At 47.4% G+C, this 22,708-nt stretch overlaps 2 protein-coding genes across 5 annotated transcripts in view; one reads left to right on the top strand and one right to left on the bottom strand.

Moving 5' to 3' along the window:
* The window catches only part of TIPIN (TIMELESS interacting protein), a 233,147-nt gene that overhangs the window by 26,203 nt on the left and 184,236 nt on the right, over window positions 1-22,708 (bottom strand). The window lies entirely within an intron of this gene.
* The window catches only part of LOC146860695 (uncharacterized), a 212,050-nt gene continuing 206,235 nt past the window's right edge, over window positions 16,894-22,708 (top strand). The window contains exon 1 of the mRNA XM_085644626.1: window positions 16,894-16,982. The gene's annotated coding sequence lies outside the window, so the exon portion shown is untranslated. The remainder of the gene's footprint in view (window positions 16,983-22,708) is intronic.

Below are 22,708 nucleotides of genomic sequence, written 5' to 3'. Positions count from 1 at the left end.
TTTTTTCTGGTCTGACATTATCTCAAGATGTAGATCAGTTGCATCAAGATGTAATAACTATTTCCTTGTCACTTATAACTGAAGGTAACCCCTTTTTATGGCATTAAGTAGATTATGTGTTTTTGCGGCCACTGAGTTTTCCACATATTATGGATTTGCTGTATTTGACACAAAATCCATCAGATCCTGCATTATCTGCAGATTTTTTTTAAAATTGTTTCTAGCACAAATGGCTCAAAAGTTACTAAAAACTCTGACACATTGTCACAAAGTGGAAGGCCTTTCACAGATGTTGACAGGTTTCCTTTATGTCATTTATTGCTTTAAGTATTAAACTGGTACTAATAGGGTGAAGCCTTTACCCAGGCAGTGTTAGGATGTGTGAAAAAGACGAAATAATAAACTAATACTAATACAAAATGCGCTGCATTACACCACATAATTGGCCTTTTCTTGCTGCATAATTTGGTTCTCGCCTGCCACATAATTCTATGAGCCCTGATTATAAGCATACTGCAAGTTACCAAGGAGTTCTGTGTCCATATAGAGAAACGAGGCAGATGGCCGAAATCTTTTATAAGGTCATATAACTCTGAGAGAACTTGCAGTATCCTTATAATGTATTTATGGCATGGGGTATTTTATTCCTTATAATACATGGTCTCATCTTCACCCTTCCAATAAACTGCTTGAATCCTTGGTGTCTTGCTATTTTATTTTCATTGTAGACATGAAGATGAAAAGCATAATCTGTACTGCGAAATTGAAACACACCAAAAAGCATTTAATAAGGGTTGCAACAAGATATTAAGTCAGTTTAAAATGCTGTGGCTTAGATTGTTTTGAACCATGTAGAGATTCTATCTTCCTTGTAATTAAAAAAAAAAAAATCCGCAATTTATTCTTTTTTCTACTGACGGCTTTTCATTTTAGAAAAAAAACATTTCAGGAAAAGGGGGTTCCCGTGTTCGTGTTTAAATCCAGCTGTAAATATGCTTCATGACCTACCTTTCGCCTTGGCTGTTGGCTCTGATGATTAAGTAAGTTGGAGTGAGAGGGTACTAACTGGCAGAAGCTTTGTAATACTTGGAATCTAGGATACATGAAGTGACAGCTGTAGTTGATAGCCCTGTGGCCAACAGCCTGCCACACACACCTCTTAGCAACAAATCCAGGTGGCAGCAGAACGCACCAAAACAGGTTAGATCTGCGGGTTGCACTTGGTTTCACAGTACTCCAGTGGAAAAGGGCCTTGTTGTCTGTTAGTCATCCTAAGAACTCCATCCTCTTTTATATGTTAAAACTAATTGTAGACAGACAATGGCTTACCCTTCAGTACGTGAAAATTAGCAACAATGTCTCAACTGATATTACTGAAGGAAAAGGCAATTCTATATGTATGTACAAAGCATTACACGGAGGAAGAAGGGAGACTCATGTTATTTGGTTTTGGAAGTGCTCATGGCATCTTATATTTGGTTATATCAATTTACACAATATAGTTATATCAGCACTGTGGACATAAATTGCGAAGGCAACCCAAAAACAATAGGTGCACGTTGTGCTCGTGACATGAAAAGTGACGGCGCAAGTGACACGTGGTGAAAAACAGCGAAAGGCGTGGGGTGACAATTGTGAAGAAGAATATATACAGAGTTATGATTCAGCTTTAAAGGTTTTGAGGTATTTGAATTCTATTATTCAAAATATTTTGGTGAACCATAGAGACAGATGCGTCGCAAATTGCGCTGAAAGTTGGTCGACGGCGTTTCGATCCTATCGAGTCAGGATCATCATCAGGACCGGGTTGCCGATTAACAGGTGCTAACTGTAGATCGGAGCGGGTCAGCGATGGAAAGGCGGAGTGGTCGTAGTACCGGGCCACTGAGCAACCCAAATGGGTTGTGGGCTATCAAGGAAGAGATCAGGTGGGCTGCGTGGAGTGAAGTCAGCCATGGTGTCCGTGGCGATCGGTGCCAAGCGCGGTAACAGGCAATGCCGGAATCGTTGGGTGGATGGAAGCTGAATTCTAAAGTCTACGGGAAGTGCAGGCATCAGTCTCTGGCCGCCACTTATTGTTACCCTTCAGTACAGCAAGACTATGGTAGGCTTTCAAATGTAATGAGTCAGATCAAGGCTGGCCTCAGCAAATTCAGGTATACTTCTGACAAATACACAAGCTAATGAAGTCAAATGGTCAGACACACAAGAGAAATACTTACACTGTATAATGCTAAAGTTACAATGAAGGGGATAAAATGTGTTGCAAAGCAGAGGTGTCCGATTGTGTCCATAGCACGGGTTTTAGTAAATGCCTAGATTTGGAAGCATGGAGACATTTATGTTTTTTAGGGTTTTCGTTTGCTTCCTTCAACTTTCCTACCTAAACGACTTCTGATGAGATGGTTTTACTTAGTAACTTGGGCAAAAGAAACTTTCATATAGATTTTTAGCGCTTGCACAATTTATCTTTAATGAAAAATAATCCCAAAAGTACATTTATTTGCCTTATCGCATAGAACGAAGCCCTCACGTCCATTACACAGAATAATATGCTCAGACGAGTGAAATAGTTATTTCCACTTATTTACTAGGGCTTCTAGTGTGGGGCTATTTTTTCTATAAAAAGCAAAGGACAAAACCTTGTTACCACAGTCTGGCAATGGTTAGTTATTGAGAAACCACAGAGCACGATTTTCTCAATGCATTATCTGGCCTAAAATGTTTACCACTCAACTGGCTACAACATATGTTATCACACTATATCGATCAAATGGATGTCAAATAGTTTCTCCTTCAAAATGTTTGATGGTCAAAATACGGCACCCACAAGCCAAGAAACTAACCATTTGCCATGTTCTTTTGTTAACCTCCTGGAAAACTGAAGCATGGCTGTGGGAAGTAACGAATTTCTTAACTCTTTGTTGAAATGGTGCTTATTTCCTGAAGATTTCTCTGGAGGATTTACAATGTTGTTTGTCGATTATAAGCATCCATCCAGCTTGTAATGTAGTTTACTACAGTCCACAAACTGTCACATTTACAAAAGAAATCAACAGTCGAACAGCACCTTGGCAGAAACCCACTCAAAAACAAATGAGATAAGTCTTGGATAAAGGTTGGTAGGTATAGGTTTACCCCTAACATTTATAAAGTGAGAGAGTAAAAGGCAGAGAGAGTGAATGATAGAGAGCGAGAAGTGTGAGTGTATGCCCCAGGAAGTGATAGAGGGGACAACCTCAAAGCTCCATCCCGACACAAAGAGGGAAGCACCAGTTACTTGGTATCTATTTGGGGAATCAAAGGTTATTTATGCTTTACCCTCAAAGAAAGGACAAGGTAACAGTGGCTTGGTACTAGCAAGTAATAAGACGTTTAGTGTGCATGATCGCACCTGATCTGATTCTGACTGGAAAGTTGAGCGTGGAAACAAATTGGCCATAGTAAGTCCTACTTGTTGTGCTGCCTCAGTGCCACTGGAAATGTGTTGACATAAGGAGCAGAGGAAGCAAAAAGCACCTGATTATCATGCTGATGGGGCTGCTGAGGGATTAGGAACAGACTAGGAAGCGCATTAACCCTTGAGTCATGGGTGGCTCTGTTATATTATGTAGATTTGTATAGCGCAGCTTATCACCTGGTCGGGTATACAGGTGCTGGAGCAGGCGTACAGGTGTGAGTCTAAGGGGGATGTGAATAAGTCAGCCTCGGGGAATTACTTAAAGAGCCATGCCTTCAGCTTGTTTGGGGAATTCAGGGAGCAAGGAGGAGGCCCTGATGTGAAGAGGGAGGTCCTTCCAGGTTTTTGGTGCCATCTAGGCGAATGCTAAACCTCCAGTTCTGCTTTTGTGGCTACAGGGTTGTGCACAGGAGGGAGACCGGGTGAGCGCAGGTGTCTGGTGGATTGGTGGTATGTTGTTCCTATTTTGTGCAGTGCCTTGTATGCATGTGTGAGGAGCATGACGAAATAAAAGACACTGCGGATGATGAATGTTATAGAGTGGAAACCCAGAATCTACATGATCGGGACTTGCACAACTAAGAACTTTCTATACTACAGAATCTCAATAATATTAATATTTCTTGATTGAAAGGGTTTTTTATGCCTCTGAAATTATTGGCTACATCAGGGTAGTCTTCTTGGTCTATTTTATTACATTGCTTATAGGCAGATCGGCACCATAATGCTATGTTTATAATTTTATTCAACTGGGTATCGAAAATGGGTATTGTTGGATCATGAAAAGTATTGACTAACATTGAAAATAAAGAATACAAATTCAATAAATGATAAAAAGAAATTGTCCTTTGGCACCACCTTCCACTCATTTACCAGGAGGTGAACAGTCATGTGTGAAACTAGAATAGTTTCAAGTATTTCAAAACTGCAAGCATATTGTTAAAGGTCAGCAACTAGTTTCTTTTGCAGCCTGAACTTATTCTAGACTCGCAATACGCAGGTTATACAGCAGTACTGACTAGTTTTGAAGCAGGGTGTAAAATGAAGCTAGCACCAAACAAATGTTTTAGCACCAAATGACCCATATGAGCTTCTCGACTCTATGTGAATACTGCAGTGTTTCGAAAATGTATGCACTGATGATCAAGTAACTGCTGTGAGAAGTTGGCCTGATATATGCTGTCCACTGGTTATAGTGGGCACCTTGTATCAGTCCAAACAACCACTTATTGGTTATAGGTAAAGACAACCTTTATTGAAAGCTATCCTCGTGGTAGCTATGGAGATCAGCCGTCAGGCTAAGTCTTGAAGGAATGTAAAGCAGCTTGTTTTACCATATATTTACCAATATATGTATTTATCACTAAACACACCCTCCTAGTCTCGTTTTGAGACTAGAGGTCAAAACACATAAGTTACACTTCAATAATCACAGTAAAATAGCACAAATACACATCAGGCCCCAAGGGCGAGCCAAACCATATACTAAAATAGAGGTATAAGAACCACGACTTAACTAGACAAGTCCTAGAGCATCGCTTAGACCCCAAGGAACCACCCAAGGTAGTGACACAGGGGATCCACGGGGGCCGTGTGCAGTGTGTGAACACTGACACGAGCTCCCGTTAGCTTCTATGGGGAAAGACGCAGTTACATTTTTTAAGATTAGAGACACTTAGAAATGAGTCAGGACCAAACGTTTTTGGACTTAAAAGTTCTAGGGTTAGCACCCACGGGAGCACCGGAGTACTCGCGTTACCTCACCCAGGGAAGCCGGGTGCATAGGTGTCTTTTGGTGTCGGGTTGCGTCGTCTATTTCAATGGGAGCTGGCGGAGAAGTGCAGCCGCCGTGGAGATGCGAAGTGTCCGAAGAGATCCAAGCCTAGATCGAAGATGAGAAGAACCTGAAAGCAGGGGAGACAGAGTCTAGGTCACTAGCCAGTGACCAGGAAGGCGATGAGCAGATGTCCACCGATGTCGGGTGATTTCAGGTGAAGAAGGTGAAGCTAGACTCTTCACCCACGAGGACCAGGAGGCGCCGAGGACGACCAGGAGCTGGATTCGAGCTGTCCCACGAAGGATGTCGAGTGCTGCGATGTCGGGGTCCAGATTGGACTCACCAAGCCTTGGCAACAGCAACCCGCGCAGAAACGAGAAAGATTCTTTGGTGCAGACCAGCAAGGTCTGTGGGACTCGCCACTTAGTAGGGAGTCGGGGCACGTCTGGAGCAACCAGGGAAGCCCAAGGAAATTCAAAGTTACCCCCTCAGGGACCCACCAGTCAACGGACCAGGGATCGCGAAGGGACCTCGAGAGGAAACACAAAATGGAGGCCCACGGGTCACTCGGAATGACCAGGCCGACAATCTTCGGTGAATTCAGTGCTCGAAGTGGGGGCTATAAGTTAGCCCAAGCACGACTTCAGGAGAAGTCGAGAAGTCAATGCACTTGCAGAAATGCACGGTGACCAGGAGTTCCGGTTCCACGCAACTCACGAGGTCAGTGGGTCTCAGCTTTGCTGGGGACTCGGGTCGGCCTCTGAGATGTCTGGAAATCCTCTTCCTGGGCTGCAAATACTTCGGAGTGCGGCGGGAGCTTCAATAATGCAGACCGGCAAATTGCTTCGTTGGTGCCTGCCAAGCAGGGGAGTCACTCCTTGACCCCAAGGGAGATATCTTCAGTCCTCTGGTCTTTAGCAGAGCGTCGAAGGTCCAGGATTTGGCTTCAGAGTTTCGTCCGGGGTAATCTAAAGTTCTGGTTACAGAGGCTCCTTACTTATGCCCAAGGAAGGGGTTGGACTAGCTCTGGGGGCCCACCTACGGGAGGGTTTGGAAAGGGGGGTGGCTACACCAATTTCCTTTGTCCAGTTCCGCGCCAGAGCAGGGGCTGGAAGCCCCTGAACTGGTTTGAGCTGGACTATGCACAGCGACACCAAATGTGCCCCAGTGCAGGACTTCAAAGCACTCAGAGAGTGCTCCCACCCACCCCCAATACACATAAGCCTGTCTGGGATGTGGTTACACCTCCCTGGGACAGGAAACCTATTGTCAAGGCCTCCCCTGCTGGAGTTTCGGTCAGCAGCAGGAGGCCAGACCCGTGTCTGTGGCTGCAGCATCCATTTTGTGATGCCAGGGCTCTATTAAGTTTCTACCGGGTATACCAGTGCTGCCATGTCTCTCCCTCTAGACGGGTGGGATCATACTCCCACACCATTTACTGGTGTGGGGGTGTGATTCAAAGGTGTTTGACACCAAACATGATATGTTTCGTGCAGCCAGTCCAAAGTTAGCATTTACCGTTGGGTTATAATGCACTTAAGAGTATATGGTCAGGCTGCACTACTGACAGCCCCGGAGAAGAGATTCCGAAGGCTCAGCTCATGCCTGGGCACCCCCTCACATATAACCAAGCACCCTGCCTTCAGGATTGATAAGGCCTGCCATAGGGGCGACGGATAGGTTTGTATGTTCAGTATATGGGGAGATATAGTGAACCTATATCTCAGTAAGGGGTGCATGCACCACCTTACCCAGGCTGCAGTAGCAGACCTGTGGTGTCATTTTGGGTGGCTTTCCAGGGGTGGCATAATACATGCTTCAGCCCTGGTAGGCCTCTGGGGTACCTATGATTTGGGTACATAGTATACCATATACTAGGGACTTATAAGAGCACGTCAGATCCAATCTGTAATGTACCTAAAGTACATGGAATCATTTTAGAGAGGAAGCAGCTAGGCTGGGGACCTGAATAGCAGGGTCCCAGCCAGACTAAAGTCGAAAAACAGTGAAACACCAGCAAAAAGTGGGGTATACATGTGAAGCAGATCCTACTCTCCTACAACTGCCATATAGGTCTTTGGTCGAAACATTGGCCAGATAAGCTAACAATGCTACTTTTTTCCTTTGGGATGTGCTTAAGGTATAGATTCTAGGTTCTTATCTGCCATAGAGTAACATAGATGGATTGTTTGTACAACTGATCTTGCTATTGTTGCCTTGGGAACTAGTAATAAATTGTACTTGTGGAGCATGTATAACAAAAAACTGATCCATGTTTGTCACTGTCTTAGTTTCCTAAAAGTAGCACATTACACCCCATCTAACTATCAAAGGAATGTAGTGCCTACATTGCAGATTACAGGGGATACACCATCTTTGCTCCCTCTAGCAGTGTTTAGTGCCCCTCATGCATGCCACCATTGCTGACAAATATATTGTCAATGATGCATAGCTAACCTGAAATCTAGTTGCTCATTGGGTATTTAAATTTGCTGCCCTCATTTGTTAAATTTTGTTCCTAACCGTTACCTTTTAATGAAAGGACAAAATTAAGTAATTTGACTGTGCAACACCTATATGCTGCTAGTTGCCTTGCCTCTATAATGACTTCCATATATCTTCTTGTCAATTCTTTGTATTTCAACTCTTACAATTTTTGAAGCCATACATCAACATACATTTGTTGACTTTGGGTGAGGCAGACTTTCAAACCAAAAACACAATGTTCAGTTACAAAACACGGATGTGCTTTGGTGTAACTTCCAGTCTTCAAAGATCACAAACCTGAGGGGCGTGGGCAACCGCCAAACAAGATAGCCGCTTTCTAGAGCAGCTCCTGCCAGCAATCGGCACAATCCCCTATATCCGCCACAACATCCGTTCCCAGTGGCGCAGAGACCTCAGATCTGCCATTTGTATGTCAAAAGGATAACAATGCACCGATTATTTTCATTCTGGGACAGTCAGGAAGCGGAGGTCGCGATACGGCCTGCACAACGAGGTGAAGCCCCGATCTAATGTAAAAGAACGACCGCGACTGCTGGTGTGAGAGCGGGGTAAGACTGCGGAGCTGGCTGGCTCCCATCAGTAATGCCCCGAGCCCTCCTGGAGCCTGTGCCAAATAAAGTGGGAGTAACAAAGCGGCACAGTAGCAATCCAGGCGGAGCGCTCCAGAGGAAAGTAGCGCAGTTGCAGCAGACAAATTGAAGGGACTGTGTCAGGCGGTACCGGAGGAGTTTTTAGCGTAGACCCCTAGTGGGGTGCCATAATGGATATAGGCGGTGAGAGACCCTGTGGCTGGTACAGTGGCCTTTGACATGCATCGGAGCCATGCGCAGTGAGCAGCGAAAAGTGCTGGTCTGCAGCGGTCGCGCTGTCGCCCATTGACAGCGAAACCTGAGAGACAGTAAGTTTAGCTATGAAATATTGGGCGAGGGGGCCCACTACGTACTCCAGGCGCGATATGCTTCGCTGGGCCACCGAAGTACTGTAACACTTGGCCCACCACATCCTAATTGAGCAACGGTGAGGCGTTGACTTGGCCCTGAGACTCTGCTGAGACATTGCTGGGAAGACAAGAGAGGTTATAAGGTTTGGAATCGTAGCCCCTCGTTGGGACCGCTGGGCCAGGCCTCACCTTTGAAAAGCATTCAAGGGGAACTGCCTGAGCGCATGGCTGCAAGACTCTGGAGTTACTGAAAGTATTTGCCACTGTGTCTAGCCAGCTCCCCTGGGTGGTGTGACATTGATATAGCGCCTAAAGGGGAGACCTTGATAACCATTGTGAAGCCTTCCTGTTTATTGTTTGCAACCGCTGCATAGAGGAACTAAGAGGGTTGTGAGGCAAGCGGCAGGAAACCCGGCAGGCCACGTGGCACATCTCAAGTGCCCACAGGTAGGTGGCAGGGAGTACTGCGGAGGCCCGTTCTTCTCCTTTCCACCTACAATCGTGACAGCAGCGGTTAAACGCTATATAGTTCAGTTCGAGGACATTGACATGAGCAACAGGGGCGCAGAGCACTCAAACTAAACGTGATAAGTATGCTCTCCCCAAGGAGGTGGCTGCAGTGGGGGGGGGGGGGGGGGGGGAAGGGGGGACCCAGGACATGTGCGCCTTTACAGACCAGATGTCCCCACAGAGTGAATCACTTATGTTCCACAACATCATGGCAGCGATTCAGGGTGTACGGACATCCTTGGAAGCTAGAATTGACTTCGGTAACGACGGAGGTTACGCTATTGAGAGCGGACCTCCACAGCATGGGCCTGCAAATGAAGGAGGTGGCGGACTCAACTACTGACCTCAAGGTGGGCACAAACGCCCTAAAATACAGAATCTGTCAAATACGCACCACTACCAAAACTCTGGAGGCTAGGCTAGAAGACTATGAAGGAAGCTTGCGGCGTAGTGACATTTCATAATTGGAGTCCCCGAATGCTCAGAAGGGCCAGCGATAGACAGGTTTGTGTAAGACCTCATTCTAAAAATGCTGCAGCCACATGGGCTTTTCAAGTACTCATCTGTGGAGCGTGCCCATCGTGTACCCACCTCGCCCAATAATAGCCCACATTTTCAACTATCGAGATGTAATACTCCAGACAGCCTACAGCCCCCCGCCATTAACCTACGAGAATACCACCATCATAATTTTTCTGGACATCACACTCCAAGTCCCAAAAATGCGCTGCAGCATTATCAAAACCAAGAGGGGCCTGGGAGAACGCGAGATAAAAAACTCAATGATCTCTTCTGCTGAACTACGAGTGGTGGTTGATGGCAAAACCTGGTACTTTACAACCCCTGAAGATACATGGGACTGGGTTGGAGGACAGTTGGTGGATCGAAGAATTGGACGCACACTAGGAAGCAGCGGCAACAAACCCGCACTCACAGGACATAGATGGCAGCTGACAGGAGAGATGCAACTCCCTGCAGGGGCAGGTACCTTGAGAGCTCCCATGTTGGATCATCACCCCGCCAACAGGGATGGTAACGACTACCCCGAATCAGCTGAGGGCTATCTATGAACTGTCTAGGTAGGTCCGCCGGTATGAACACATCGTTCCTATTGACTTTGTGGTCTCCCACCAAACAAGGCGATCATATTGGGCAGCCACAAGACTCTACCTGACCTTGCAAGCATTGGTAATACTTCTTCCATTTATTTACAGGGGGCGGATAGATAGCACATGGGCATCAGCCTCAGCCACTTATAGTTAAATTTGTTGTATTGGGGCGACAGGCGCTCTGCAAAGTTCAGGGCGGGCAGTTCCAGGTCTGCCATACAGGGAGGAAGAGTGGGGGGGGGGGGGGGGGGTCAGGGGGAGGATTTGGTTTTGTTAGGTTTTTATTATGTCGGCACTTTTATTGTCCACTGACTCAGAAGCACAATACACTCCCCTTGTGTAGACACTCTCTCCGACGCCCACTCTATGCCGCCACTGGACAGCTACACACACTTCCCCATACTCACATGATCCCATGGTCAACTCAGTAGCAGCGTCAACCATTAAACTGCTTTCCTGGAATGTCAATGGCTTGGGAGACAAAATTAAACACAGGGTTTTACTACAGCACATTAAAAGACATTTCCCTGAAGTAGTACTCCACCAGCAGACACACATCATGCCTGTAGGACTTGGCCGTTTTTGGCTAAAGTTACCTAAACTTTTTGCTTTGCCCTTAGACCTTTTTTCTGACATGGTTTTGCCAACTGGTCACTTTGCCACTGCTGATCCGTGTCAAAGTGCAAGTGCTTCCTGTATAAAGTATAATGTTAATTGGTTGTCCATGATTGGTATGTTTGCCTTACTAGTAAAGACCCTAGTACAGTGCACTGTGTGCGCCAGGGCTGGTAGTGCAAATGCCACTAGTGGGCCTGCAGCACTAATTGTGCCACCCACACAAGTAGCCTTAAAAGAAAGAACTCAGGCCTGCCTCTGCAGGGCCTGCGTGCAGTTAGTTAAACTGCCATGTTGTTCTGACAAATGCACCCACTTTCCAGACCTTACCCGTCCCTTTCTATGCACATCAGACAACCCTATGGTAGATCCAGGGTACCCCCTGGGCAGGGTGCAGTGCATGTGAAAGGTAGGACATGTACAACGGTGTGTACCATGTCCTGACAGTGAAATAATCTCCATTTCGTTTTTCACTGTTGAAAGGCCATCTTGCCCATAGGATAAAATGGGGAGGCTGTGTAATATGTATTCCAGCCTATCTTCCCAAAGGCTTAAGATGGAAAGGTGAAGTTTAGTGTGCCTGAACTCACAATGTAAAAACACATCTTTTTATGAAGGTAGTTTTTGCATTGTGTGTTTAGAAGCCACTCTTTTAGAAGTGGCTTGGTTTTTGTGCTCTAACATTTCTGTGTGTCTCTGCCTGGTTGTGGATTGAGTGTCTGGATTTGAAAGCGATAGGATCTGGGGAATGTCTTAACCCAGGGGTGGAGGTGAGACAGCAACAGGCTGACCTGCATCTGGAGTGTAGGGTGAGGAGTAACCCCTAGAGGTGAAGAGGCCTGGGTTGCTGCCATAAAACAATTGTCCATTCTCCTGCTGAGTGATTGAGAATCCAGACCCCCACTAATCAAAGGCAGAAGGTGTCACTGGCAGGGAGGCACCCAGAACTGGTTTGAACAGGGGTCAGTGCCCCCCTCCCCCCGAACACAAAGACTTCAGAGACATTTAGGGGTATAACGATGAGAGCTGAAGCCCCCGAACTTTGGAGAAATGGATTGACCAAGACTGAACAAGACTGAAGCTACTTCGTGGACAAAAGGAACCTTTGCCAAGGAAGAAACAACTGAAGAGACTGAAGGAAAGGACTGACCCTTGCTGTGTGTTCTGGGGCTGGCCTGCAGTTTGCTGTTTTAATCAAAGAGAGGCTAAAGTGACTTTGCTGTGTGATGCGTCCTCCTGCTTGAAAGGACTTTGCTGTGCTGTGTCCTGAAGTAACTTCTCCCCAAGGGCCCAAGGTGAGCTGGCTCCCTGTTGCGGGAACTCAGGAACACAAAGGTTTCCAGGAGAGTCTCAGCGACGCTGTGTGCGTGTGCTTTGTGCAGCCTGAGACCTTCGTGAGGATTGCCTTGTTATCATGTACCCAGAGTTCAAGTGAGTCTCAGCAACGCTGTGTGCCTGTGCTTTGTGCACCCCGAGACCTTCGTGAGGAGTGCCCTGTGATCCTGCACGAAAAAGCTCAAGTGAGTCTCAGCGACGCTGTGTGCGTGTGCCCTGTGGCAGCCTGAGCTCTTCGTAGCAGCAGCAGCCCGGACCAGCAGCCCCGGAGGAGCTGAGACGCCAGCCCGCCATTGCCAGAGCGGGACCTTGAGCCAACCTCGTCGAGGAAGGGCCCGAATCCCACTGCCCGGAATTCACAAAGATTGCATCGAAGGCCCAAGTCGCTAGAAGAGGAGAGGAGAGAGGTTGCACCCCCGGGTAACGTGTGTCGACAACTGGAGCGGGGTGCAGGCTCGGAGGGAGACGCTCTTGGCCTCTCTCATTCCGGCAGCGCGAGCCTCTGCTTCGGCTCGTATCGCAGCCTGTACTTGCCAAGGGAGTGGCAGTACCGGGGCCGGAGCAGCACTTTTTGTAACACCATAACCGTGTTGGGGGCAACTGTTGACAGAGGCTGACTGCGAGTCAGCAAGAGTAGCAGAGAGACCGCCTAAGGCACCGTGATCGGTGCTGAAGTGTATTACGCATTGCATTATTTCTGCATAACGAAGTACCTGATTGTCGTATTACACATTGCATCATTTCTGTATAACGAACTACCTGATTAGTGTATTACGCATTGCATTATTCCTGCATAACAAACTACCTGATTAGTGTATTATGCATGGCATTATTTCTGCATAACGAACTACCTGATTGTCGTATGACGCTTTGCATTGTTTCTGCATAACAAACTACCCGATTAGCATATTACGCCTTGCATTATTCCTGCATAACGAACTACCTGATTAGTGTATTACGCATTGCATTATTTCTGCGTAACAAGTACCTGATTGTTGCATTACGCATTGCATTATTTTTACATTGCAAATGGCCCGATTCTAGCATTACGAACTGCATAACATTGCATTAGGACTACAGTGGAACATTTAGAAGTGCTCATTAATATCGCCAGAACTTACAAAGACTGGCTGGCCTACCAACCGGCCAGGAGGAATTTCACAAATACGCATATGTTGGATTTATATAGTGTGGTCTTATCGTATATCTTTTTATATAAATTTATACTTGTTTTTATGAAACTCGTGTGGTGTCCATTTGTGGTGTCATCATTGGATTGCTGTGAGCGTGGTTGCAAATACTTTACACATTTGCCTTGAAGATAAGCCTGGCTGCTCGTGCCAAGCTACCAAGGGGGTGAGCAGGGGCTATCTGAGAAGGTGTCCTTCCTTTCCCTGACGTGGAAACGAGGGTCCCTATTTGGCCTAAGGTACCTACCTCAGCCAACCAAGGATCCCGGGTCTAACAATGCCCTAAACCGGTGGGGAGACAAAATGGTGGCACACGCAGGATACATCTCTGCTCAAGAGGGGTGGGCATCCTAGTATGCAAAACATAACCTCTTACTGTACAGCGCATTTGTCCTGATACCCAGGGGCGAAATGTTGCGATCTCTAGAATATGGGAGGATAAACCAATTAACATTATTTCTGTATACGCTCCTCCACGATTGCATGACAATGCATTCTCTGACTTAAGTGCCCTAATCCTCCGCCTTCCAGAGGGCATATTACTGATTGGTGGCGACTGTAATATCGCACTCAGTGACGAGACTGGTCACTTATCCCCCAGGGGGCTTCCCGTCGTCCATTGGCTGACTTTTTAGCTCTAGGACTTGTGGACGTATGGCACACCCACAACCGGACAACAAAATAATATAGGTTTCACTCGGGGGCACACAGATGTCTTTTCTGCATTGACTATATCCTTACCCTGGCACAATACACACCTCACTTCAGTGAGGTCCACCACTTGGCTATGGGTATCTTGCACCACTTCCTAATATGGGCGGTATACCGCCTATCACATTGGCAGGACCGCCGAAGGATAACACTTAATCCTTTTATTTTTTGGGGATTTTTCAAAAACCTTTATTGAAAAAGATTGCACAGCATAGTTACATAGTTCCACAATAGCAAAGGATTAAGCACAGCAATACATTGCAGCACGGCAGAGACAGTTGCATACTTGTGACACATTGGAGACAATATCATGGAAAGTGGTTATAAATCCACAGGAGAGGCGAAAGCATACAACCGAGGAAGGCACCGTGGGCAGAGGGAGGGGCCAAAGGGGGTTGAGGGGGGCGTGAGCGAAAAGAAAGCAGCTCATGGACTAACACCGGTGGCCGCCGCAGGTGGGGTGCCGGCGGGGAGCGCTGGAGAAGTCGCAGGATGTCGGGAATCATGGCTTGAAGGTAGGCGACAAGTGGGCCTCATATGTCAAGTGGGCGAGACTTGGTTAGTAGAAGGTCCCAGAACTCAGAGAGGAGGGTTTGGCAGCGGGACGCGTCCTCAAGCCAGAGAGCTACCTTAGGCGCAGGCCTGCCACCCCAGCACATGGAGACCCTAAGCCGCGCAAGGACCAGCAACATGCCAGTCAAACGAAGGGAGGCATCCGGGCAAAATTTGACAAAACCTAAGAGGCAGATCACGAGGTCAGATGGAAGTGGTGACGAGGTCATTTCGGAGATAATTGCGCAAACCTCACGCCAGTATGCCGAGACCCGGGGGCACAGCCAGGCAAGATGAGAGAAATCAGCCACGGGCGCGTAGCAGCGCAAGCATCTGTCACTTGCTACAAGACCTAATCTATGAAGTTGGGCAGGAGTGCGATACAGCCTATGTATGTATTTGAAGTGTATGAGGCGCAAGCGATACTTGGGGGAGAGGAGTTTGATCGGACTACAACAATACAGCCAATCAGCGTGAGAAATCTCGATTCCCAGGTCCTCGCCCCATGCTGTGCACGCCCGGTCAGTAGAGATGGAGGATGCTGCAAGCGTGTAAGCATAAATTTTAGTAACCGATTTCTTAGGAGAGGAGGAGGCATAAAGAAGATCAAGAGCGGCCAGCGAGGGAGGAGGCTGGGGAAAGGTGGAGTGAAGCTTCCTGCAAACAGCCCGGAGTTGGTAATATAACAGGGTGTCCATGGGGCCAGAATCGGTGGCAAGCGAAAAAACTGTATCCCCCGGATACAGGTCCGATATTTTGGAGAGGCCCAGCGCAAGGTTTCAACCGTGTCTATTTCAGTGCATTGGAGTTTCGCCGGGGCGAATAGTGTAGATGTGAGCGGCCAGAAATGGAGAAAGTTGGCCTGAGCGCTAAGAGCGTAGAGCTTAAAGTACGGGGCTCCCAGCCCGCCACGCGACATCGGGAGGGTCAGGATGTTGTAAGCAATCCTGGGTTGCCGTCCGACCCAAACCAGGGTGATAAGCAAAGAGCGAACCTTGCGAAAGAAATGGGAAGTAAGAGGGATGGGGATGTTAACGAAGAGATATAAGAACTTCGGAAGCACCACCATTTTGGCAATCGCTATGCGCCCGGCCAAAGAGAGAGGCAGCCGGTTCCAAAAAGGGATCTTGGGCTCTAACCAATCCACTGCGCGGCCAATGTTAACTCTCGAGAGTTCATCCACGTCTCTGCTCAACCAAACACCCAAATACCTAGTGGGCTCCGAAGCCCACACAAAAGGGTAATCGGGATCAAAGGGGGCCGTGGCGTCCGTGTGAGGAAATAGAACAGATTTATTCCAGTTAACCTGAATGCCAGAATAGCCACCAAAGCGTATCACCTCACGGACTAGAGGACTGAGAGTCTCCTGGGGATGACGGACATAAACAGTAATGTCGTCCGCGTACATGGAAACAAGTAGAGCCCGAGCCATGAATCCAATGCCTCTCTGGGTGTGATGTTGCCGTGGATGAGCTGCGAGGGGTTCCATAGCGACAGCGAAAAGCATGGGAGACAGCGGGTAGCCCTGTCGAGTATCGCGCACGATAGGAATGGGCTCGGAGATCTGTTTGTTGATGCGGAGATGGGCGGTGGGAAGAGTGTATAGAAGTAACACCTTGCGCATAAAGACCTGACTGAAGCCCAGGCGGGAAGGAGATAAAACAAGAAGGGCCATTCCAAGGTGTCGAAGGCCTTGGTGGCATCGAGCAAAGCTGCCACTGCCGGAAGCGACGGGTTGATTTGATGAGAGTCTGGCTGGAGGTAGGCGGGTCAGAGCGATATGGCAGCAGGTAGCGTTGATAGTGAGCAGGGTCGCTGGAGAAACAGCGCCAGCACAGGCGCAAGTGTGGCCAGAGAGACGCAGGCCAAAAGGGAGCAGCAGCACAGTAGAGGCAGGAGGCACCATGCGGGGCTCGCATGGCTAGGCACTCTAGAGGGTCAACCAGGTGGAACGGGCACTGGGTCGAAGGAGAAGCAGGGGTCAGCTCTATGCAGGTTTCTCAAGCCCCGTGTTGAAGCGGCAGCAGGACCCAGCAGGGGGCAGCCAAGGGGTGCAACACGGCGGACCGTTCCTCGGCCGGAGCCAAAGGGAAGGCGGCCAGGTGCAGCAGGAGAGACGCTTTGGCCGGCTAGGGCCCAGGAGGAGGGGCCGGCGGGTGACGGCACCCATTGACCACGGCAGCAGGTGGCAAGCGAAGAGAAGGCGAGCGGGTGTTCAGTGCGCGGAGCGCCTTCCGGGAAGCACCACGTCCGGAGGGTTTAGGCCGCAGCAGAGGTGAGGCCCATATGCCTGCATGGCCGATTCAGCAGCTGCTGGATGTTTGCACCGGGGAGCCGGAGGCCGCAGCGGGAGGGGGGTAGCACGCAACGGGGGAGGCAAGGAGAGTGCGCCGCCCGCTTCGCCAGGCCCGATGTGAGAGGCCTGAACCTCGGGCGCCTGTGGGAGGAGGATGGCACCTGGGAGCATATAGGCCGGCCGGTACGACAGGCGCACCCCCAAACCCGCCACAGTGCGCCCCCGCAGTAGCGGCACCTACCGGCTCCGATGGTCGTGGAGAGGAGGTGCTGCTTTGAGCGGATGTCTGGTACCAGATAAGGAGTGCGAGGTCAGCTTCAGGAAGGCCGGGATGGCTGTGTGCCGCGCCGAATCAGGCCAAGGGCACTCGCAGCGGCGAAGCACAGCCCAGTGATGGCTCAGAAAAGCTGGAGTGGGCTCAAACCCTGCCACAAGGTCAGGTGAGTGACGATGGCGCGGGTACCGAGTGGCGATGGGAGAGATGTCTGCAGGATAGTAAAGGATTTTAGGTTTGGCCGGCAGAGCCCACTCAAGGTGCGGCTATTTTGCAGCCGACTAAGCCATGCCCCGCCCAACACTTAATCCTTGGTACTTCAAAGTACGCCGTATAGGAGAGAGTCTTTGTGAGACCACAGAGTATTATTTCACCGAAAACGAGCTTTCGGTAGACTCTGTGCAGACCCTCTGGGAGGCATACAAGACCACGATAAAGGGAGAGGGCACAAAAAGGATAAGAGGGCACAACTGGAGACACTAGAGAGCACAATCGCAGAATTAAAAGCCTAACTTGCTACTCAAGCGCAACAGAACACCCACCACACACTAAGCCTAAAGCAAAGGTAGTACATAGACGCTGCATCCAATGCGGCCAAGATGAATCATCGGGCAACCCAACACGGCCTCTATGAAGTGGGAGACGCTTCTTTGTTTTCCAGGTCTACTCTCATTTCCAATTTGTTGCCCAGATATGTTCGCAAATATTGGATACTCTTGCAGAGGCCGTGACTGATTTCCTTGTGCCAGATTATCCTGCAAATATCTGCTTTAGTACATGCCAAAGTGGGGCAGTCTGCTTGGAATGCAGTCTTCAAGGTCTCCCCATAGCTATCCAGGTTTCAGATCCTGCTTTTCTGTGTGGACTTCTTAAGAGGTATTTGTGAGAAAACTACCGGGTTGTCTCGAAAATGCCAAGGCGCTACTGACAAGTCAACTTTCTCCACAAATCTGGTCTAGGGGACGACCAATGGGGTCCCTGGTCCAATCATCAGCTCATGTAGTATCTGTCTTGCTGATCCCACAACCGACTGAAAAAACTGTACAAGGCACAACATAAAGATGTTGTGCCTTGTACAGTTTTTGCATACTGCGGGTTTAGTATGAAAATGAAAGCCAAGGTACTGAGGGAGGAGGTCATTATGGGCAAAATCTAAATTGAGTGTTTTCCATAGTTTGGACAGCTGTTTGGGCAGAGAAGACTATAGTAAAGTGCAAAATAACAAACAAAAAAAAAACATGATTTTACTGCAGTGAAAGCTTTATAAAAACTTGTTTTTTCCATTGACTCATCAGTATTGCAGTGGTGGCTCCTCCGCTAAGGCAGAGGGGCGTCGCCTACTGCTCTTTGAAAAGTGCCAAAAAATAAAATGGTAATTACCTGACGTTATTACCATTTTATTTTTTACTGCAGACTGAGGCAGGTTAAGGTGGGGCGTGCTGTGCTGGCCTGAGCAGAGGGAGAAGTGGTTTGCACTCCCTAAATGCGCATGACAGTTTGCCCGGCCCGCTTGGGCTGGCCAAACAGTCAAGCACACTTTGCATGTTCTCCACCGGGCTGTAACGCACAGCCTGGGTGGAGAACATGCACAGGCTTCCAGTCCCTCTTTGAGCGCCGAACTACAGCGCTCAGACCAATCACAATGCTGCTGAAATGCAGAGTTGTGATTTGCTGGGAGAGTCTGAGAGCCTGGGTGCTTCTGTTCCAGCGGACAGTGTCAAAGGAAGAGAACAGAGGAGAGGAGAGGAGAGGCGGCAGCATTCATAGGTACGTTTATTTTATTATTCATGCCATCGCCCCACCACCCCGTTCTGAGGCAGCCACCACTGGTGTATCTAATCATCGATGACAAATTGTTCTTTGACTTTGGAGCGAACTCTCGATTTTAGTCATACAAAATGCCCAAAGAAAAAAAACTTGGTTTAATTAAATATATATTACCCAACATAACTACTACATGGCAAAATAATGCACTGCCTGTGGATGTGGAATAGGTTCAGGTTGCAAAACACTTGTCCTGAGTAAATGTGTTACAGACACCAGGCAGCACCAAAACGGAAAATCTGTGTTATTCAGAAACAAGAAGCCTGTGATTACACACAGGAGCACACGATTACGTAGATCAGGAAAGTACATAATTGAAACCCGAAAGAGGAAACCTAGTGAAAACAAATAGAGCATTGCCTTCTACAAAACTACTGCTCTCTATTCTTCTCCCAAAATGTTATGTATAGCAAGGAGAAATGGACAATATCACTACAGACAAGCTTGCTCCCGCCACCGAATATGAAACCAGCATTAACATGTAAACACTGCGGCAAAACAAATACTGCTTTCATGATAGCACCCAAGCTGTAGTTTCAAGCTCAGACTGGAGGAGACTCACTGGGGCAAGTCACATACCACTCCTATTTAGTTAGCAGATTATGCGCTGATCCACACACCTATATTATAACCTTTTTCAAGGCATTCACCATCAACCCACAAATGTACCTGTTTGACCATAAAGAAACCACTCTATACCTAGGCAAACCTGCTGTAGAAAAGCCGCATAACATTAAAGATTCAAAAGTATAAACTGCATAAACACAGCAGAGTGCAATGGTAAAAGCCATCAAGAAAAATAAGACAAGTGGAATTTTCTCTACTTGCAGAATACGATCAAAATACACAGAAGATACTTCGAGTTTCTACTGCACCTAAAGAAAGCTGACAGTCCGACAACAAGCACAACACAATCACAGAGAAAAAGAATGAAGCCACAGTAGAGCTGGTCTAACTCTGACTGCAGCTCCCTCCACAATGAACCACGAGAAAACGTGCAAACAAAAACACATTGATCCTAAGAGCCAAATAGAGCAGTAGTACCTTAATATTCAAGAAGCTGATCAAAATGACACAACCTGAAAGATTCACTAACTTAATAAAGCTAGCGAAGTTATTGTGTCAACTGCTACTTGAGTCAATGGATCAGAATGAACACCAAAGGAAGAGCAAGACAACAAAGAAATGCCTGAAAACACTTCTATTCAAACGTCTAACAAAAGTGAAGAAAAAACAAGCAATCGCAAAGCCAGCAGCTCTCAACTATGAGGCCTATTGTGTGTGTTAATGTTTTTAGTCATGTTGAACAGCATGGTAGCTGCTGTGCACCAAGTAAAACAAAAAGTCCTAATGACTACCCTGTTGCGTCTTTTTTGTAGGCATGCGCATGGATTCAACAAACGTGCATGCACTTACAAAAGGTACTGTTTTGTCTTTTTAGTTACAGATCGGAGATGGATCTGTAATTTTAAAAAAGTGCGCAAAAGCATGGATTTAAAATGGAGTGCGAAGTGCGTTAAAAAATAAAGAATGGATCAGCTGGTTAAAGAAGTGGGCTGGAGTGAAGCAACGCGGCGGGTAGGAAGAAGAACGAGTAGGAGAGAACATGGCTGAAGGAGGGCAACGTGGAGCGCAGGGAGCAGAAGCACAAGGACGAGAGCGCAACACACATGTGGGTGGTGGGAGAGAAGCACAAAGAGGGTGTGAGGGGCGATAAAGGCACACAAGGGAGACTGCTGGAAATCACTCTCATGGAATGCGAAAACAAAGAAAGAAGTAGTTCCCTAAAAGTAAACAGAAGCACACAGGCCAGCTAATCGAAGACATGACTAACGAGGATGTGCTTCATGGCAAGGGCAAACACAAGACGGACAAAAAACATTAATAAGAAACAGGCAAATGAGAGTAATGATAAAGAAACTAATGGTACGCAATGCAAGTGGGCTCCAAGCCCCTGTAAGTTCTTGGTAATCCTTTAAAGTATTCTGCAACCAGACAACATGTGATATCTGGAAGGTCCATCCTGAAAATAACCTTTTCAGGTGGGTAATAAAACACACAAAAATAGCCACAAGGGAATAGCCTGGAGATATACAAGTGTGCATGTGGATATGGTCGGCCGTGGACTGCCGGACAAACTCACATGACCACTTTTAGTGCCTGCCTCTTAACACTCCCCCTGTTGTGTAACGCTGCTGCCTGGCTCCACCCCAACTCGGCAGGCTGAAAGTAAAAATAAAATAGCTTTGTCATTTTATTTCTCTTCTTACTGCTGCATTTTAGCAGTGGGGCGACGCTCCTTCGCCATATCGGAGGAGCCGTGCCTGCTGTTTGCATATAAATCATAATAATCTTCTAATGCTGAATTAGTTTTGCATCCACTGACCAAATACTAACAGCAGTACAGATGGCTGTCATTAAAGAAAGACCATTGGCTCAAGGAAAACAAATAATTGCTGTTACTGCCATCCCAGCTTAGAGGCTGTTACAAAGGCCAGCATTCCTAACACGAAAGCCTACAGTCTAGATGGTTACATTAAGCCACTTCCCCGACGGGTACTGACGTAGGCTGTGTTTTTGACCCCACTTTACAAGCTCAAGAATGTTTTCAATATGAACATGAATCCCTCATGCCTAGTAACATTTTGCCTCTTGAACAGTCTAAACACATTATATACACTGATGGTTCAGGTCAGCCTGCTATAGGCATCAAACACCAATTCTTGGCATGCGCTGCGTATCACGGTGTCATGGTAGATGGAAAATTCCATCCTCAGAAAACATTTACACAATTACACTGCACAACTGGATGAAATGAAAGCCTTGATTCTGGCACTAGAAAATACAGACACTGAATTCCCCACACTCCTAGTGTGTGATAAGTATTACTGTGTCCAGCCTTTTAATAAAAACGTAATTTATTGGCGCCTGAATGGATTGAGAGACTCAAAGGGAAATACTATAAAGCACAAGCTGCTCTGTAGAAAGGTGGCACAACTCAAAGACAGTTTGCCACAGGCTCATGTGATACAGACATTGAGTCACCAGTGAATTGGAATACATGTAGATAAAGCTGCCAAATCTGGAGTTAAGACTGTTACAGTAGCTGTGATTACTCGTTTTCACACGGGGGAAAAAGAAGATATCATGGCTGTCCTCAATTCAACGGCACTGCTTTACCTAAATAAAACAAAAATACCAACAAACTATTCCCATTACTATAGTGCCCAAAATAATCCTTTTGCTACCATCCCTGGGATGGGTGATAGTGTGATTCCCAACCAAGACCGCAGGCTAGAATTTATCATAGCTGGCCATGAGGGTGTAGCATTGGCTCATGCTGGTGTGGCGGCCACAATTTCTTTACTACACAAGTGCTATTGGTTGCATGGTCTGTACAAGCAGACAAAACAGTAAGTCTTTAGCTGTGACATCTGCCAACAATTTAAAAGCTCTACCATTTCACGCCTAACAAGACACCCCAATTAGTTTCAAACAAACCACTCCAATGTGTGTACCTAGATCATTGCAGTCCCTTAAATTCAGAGTGTCCTCAACGTCCTGAATCACGATCGATCTCCCCTCATCAGCGGGTTTGATGACTATG

This window comes from Triturus cristatus, chromosome 3_1 (genome assembly GCF_964204655.1).
Source record: "Triturus cristatus chromosome 3_1, aTriCri1.1, whole genome shotgun sequence".
Classification (NCBI taxonomy): Eukaryota; Metazoa; Chordata; class Amphibia; order Caudata; family Salamandridae; genus Triturus; species Triturus cristatus.
This window is presented reverse-complemented; position numbering and strand designations above follow the sequence as displayed.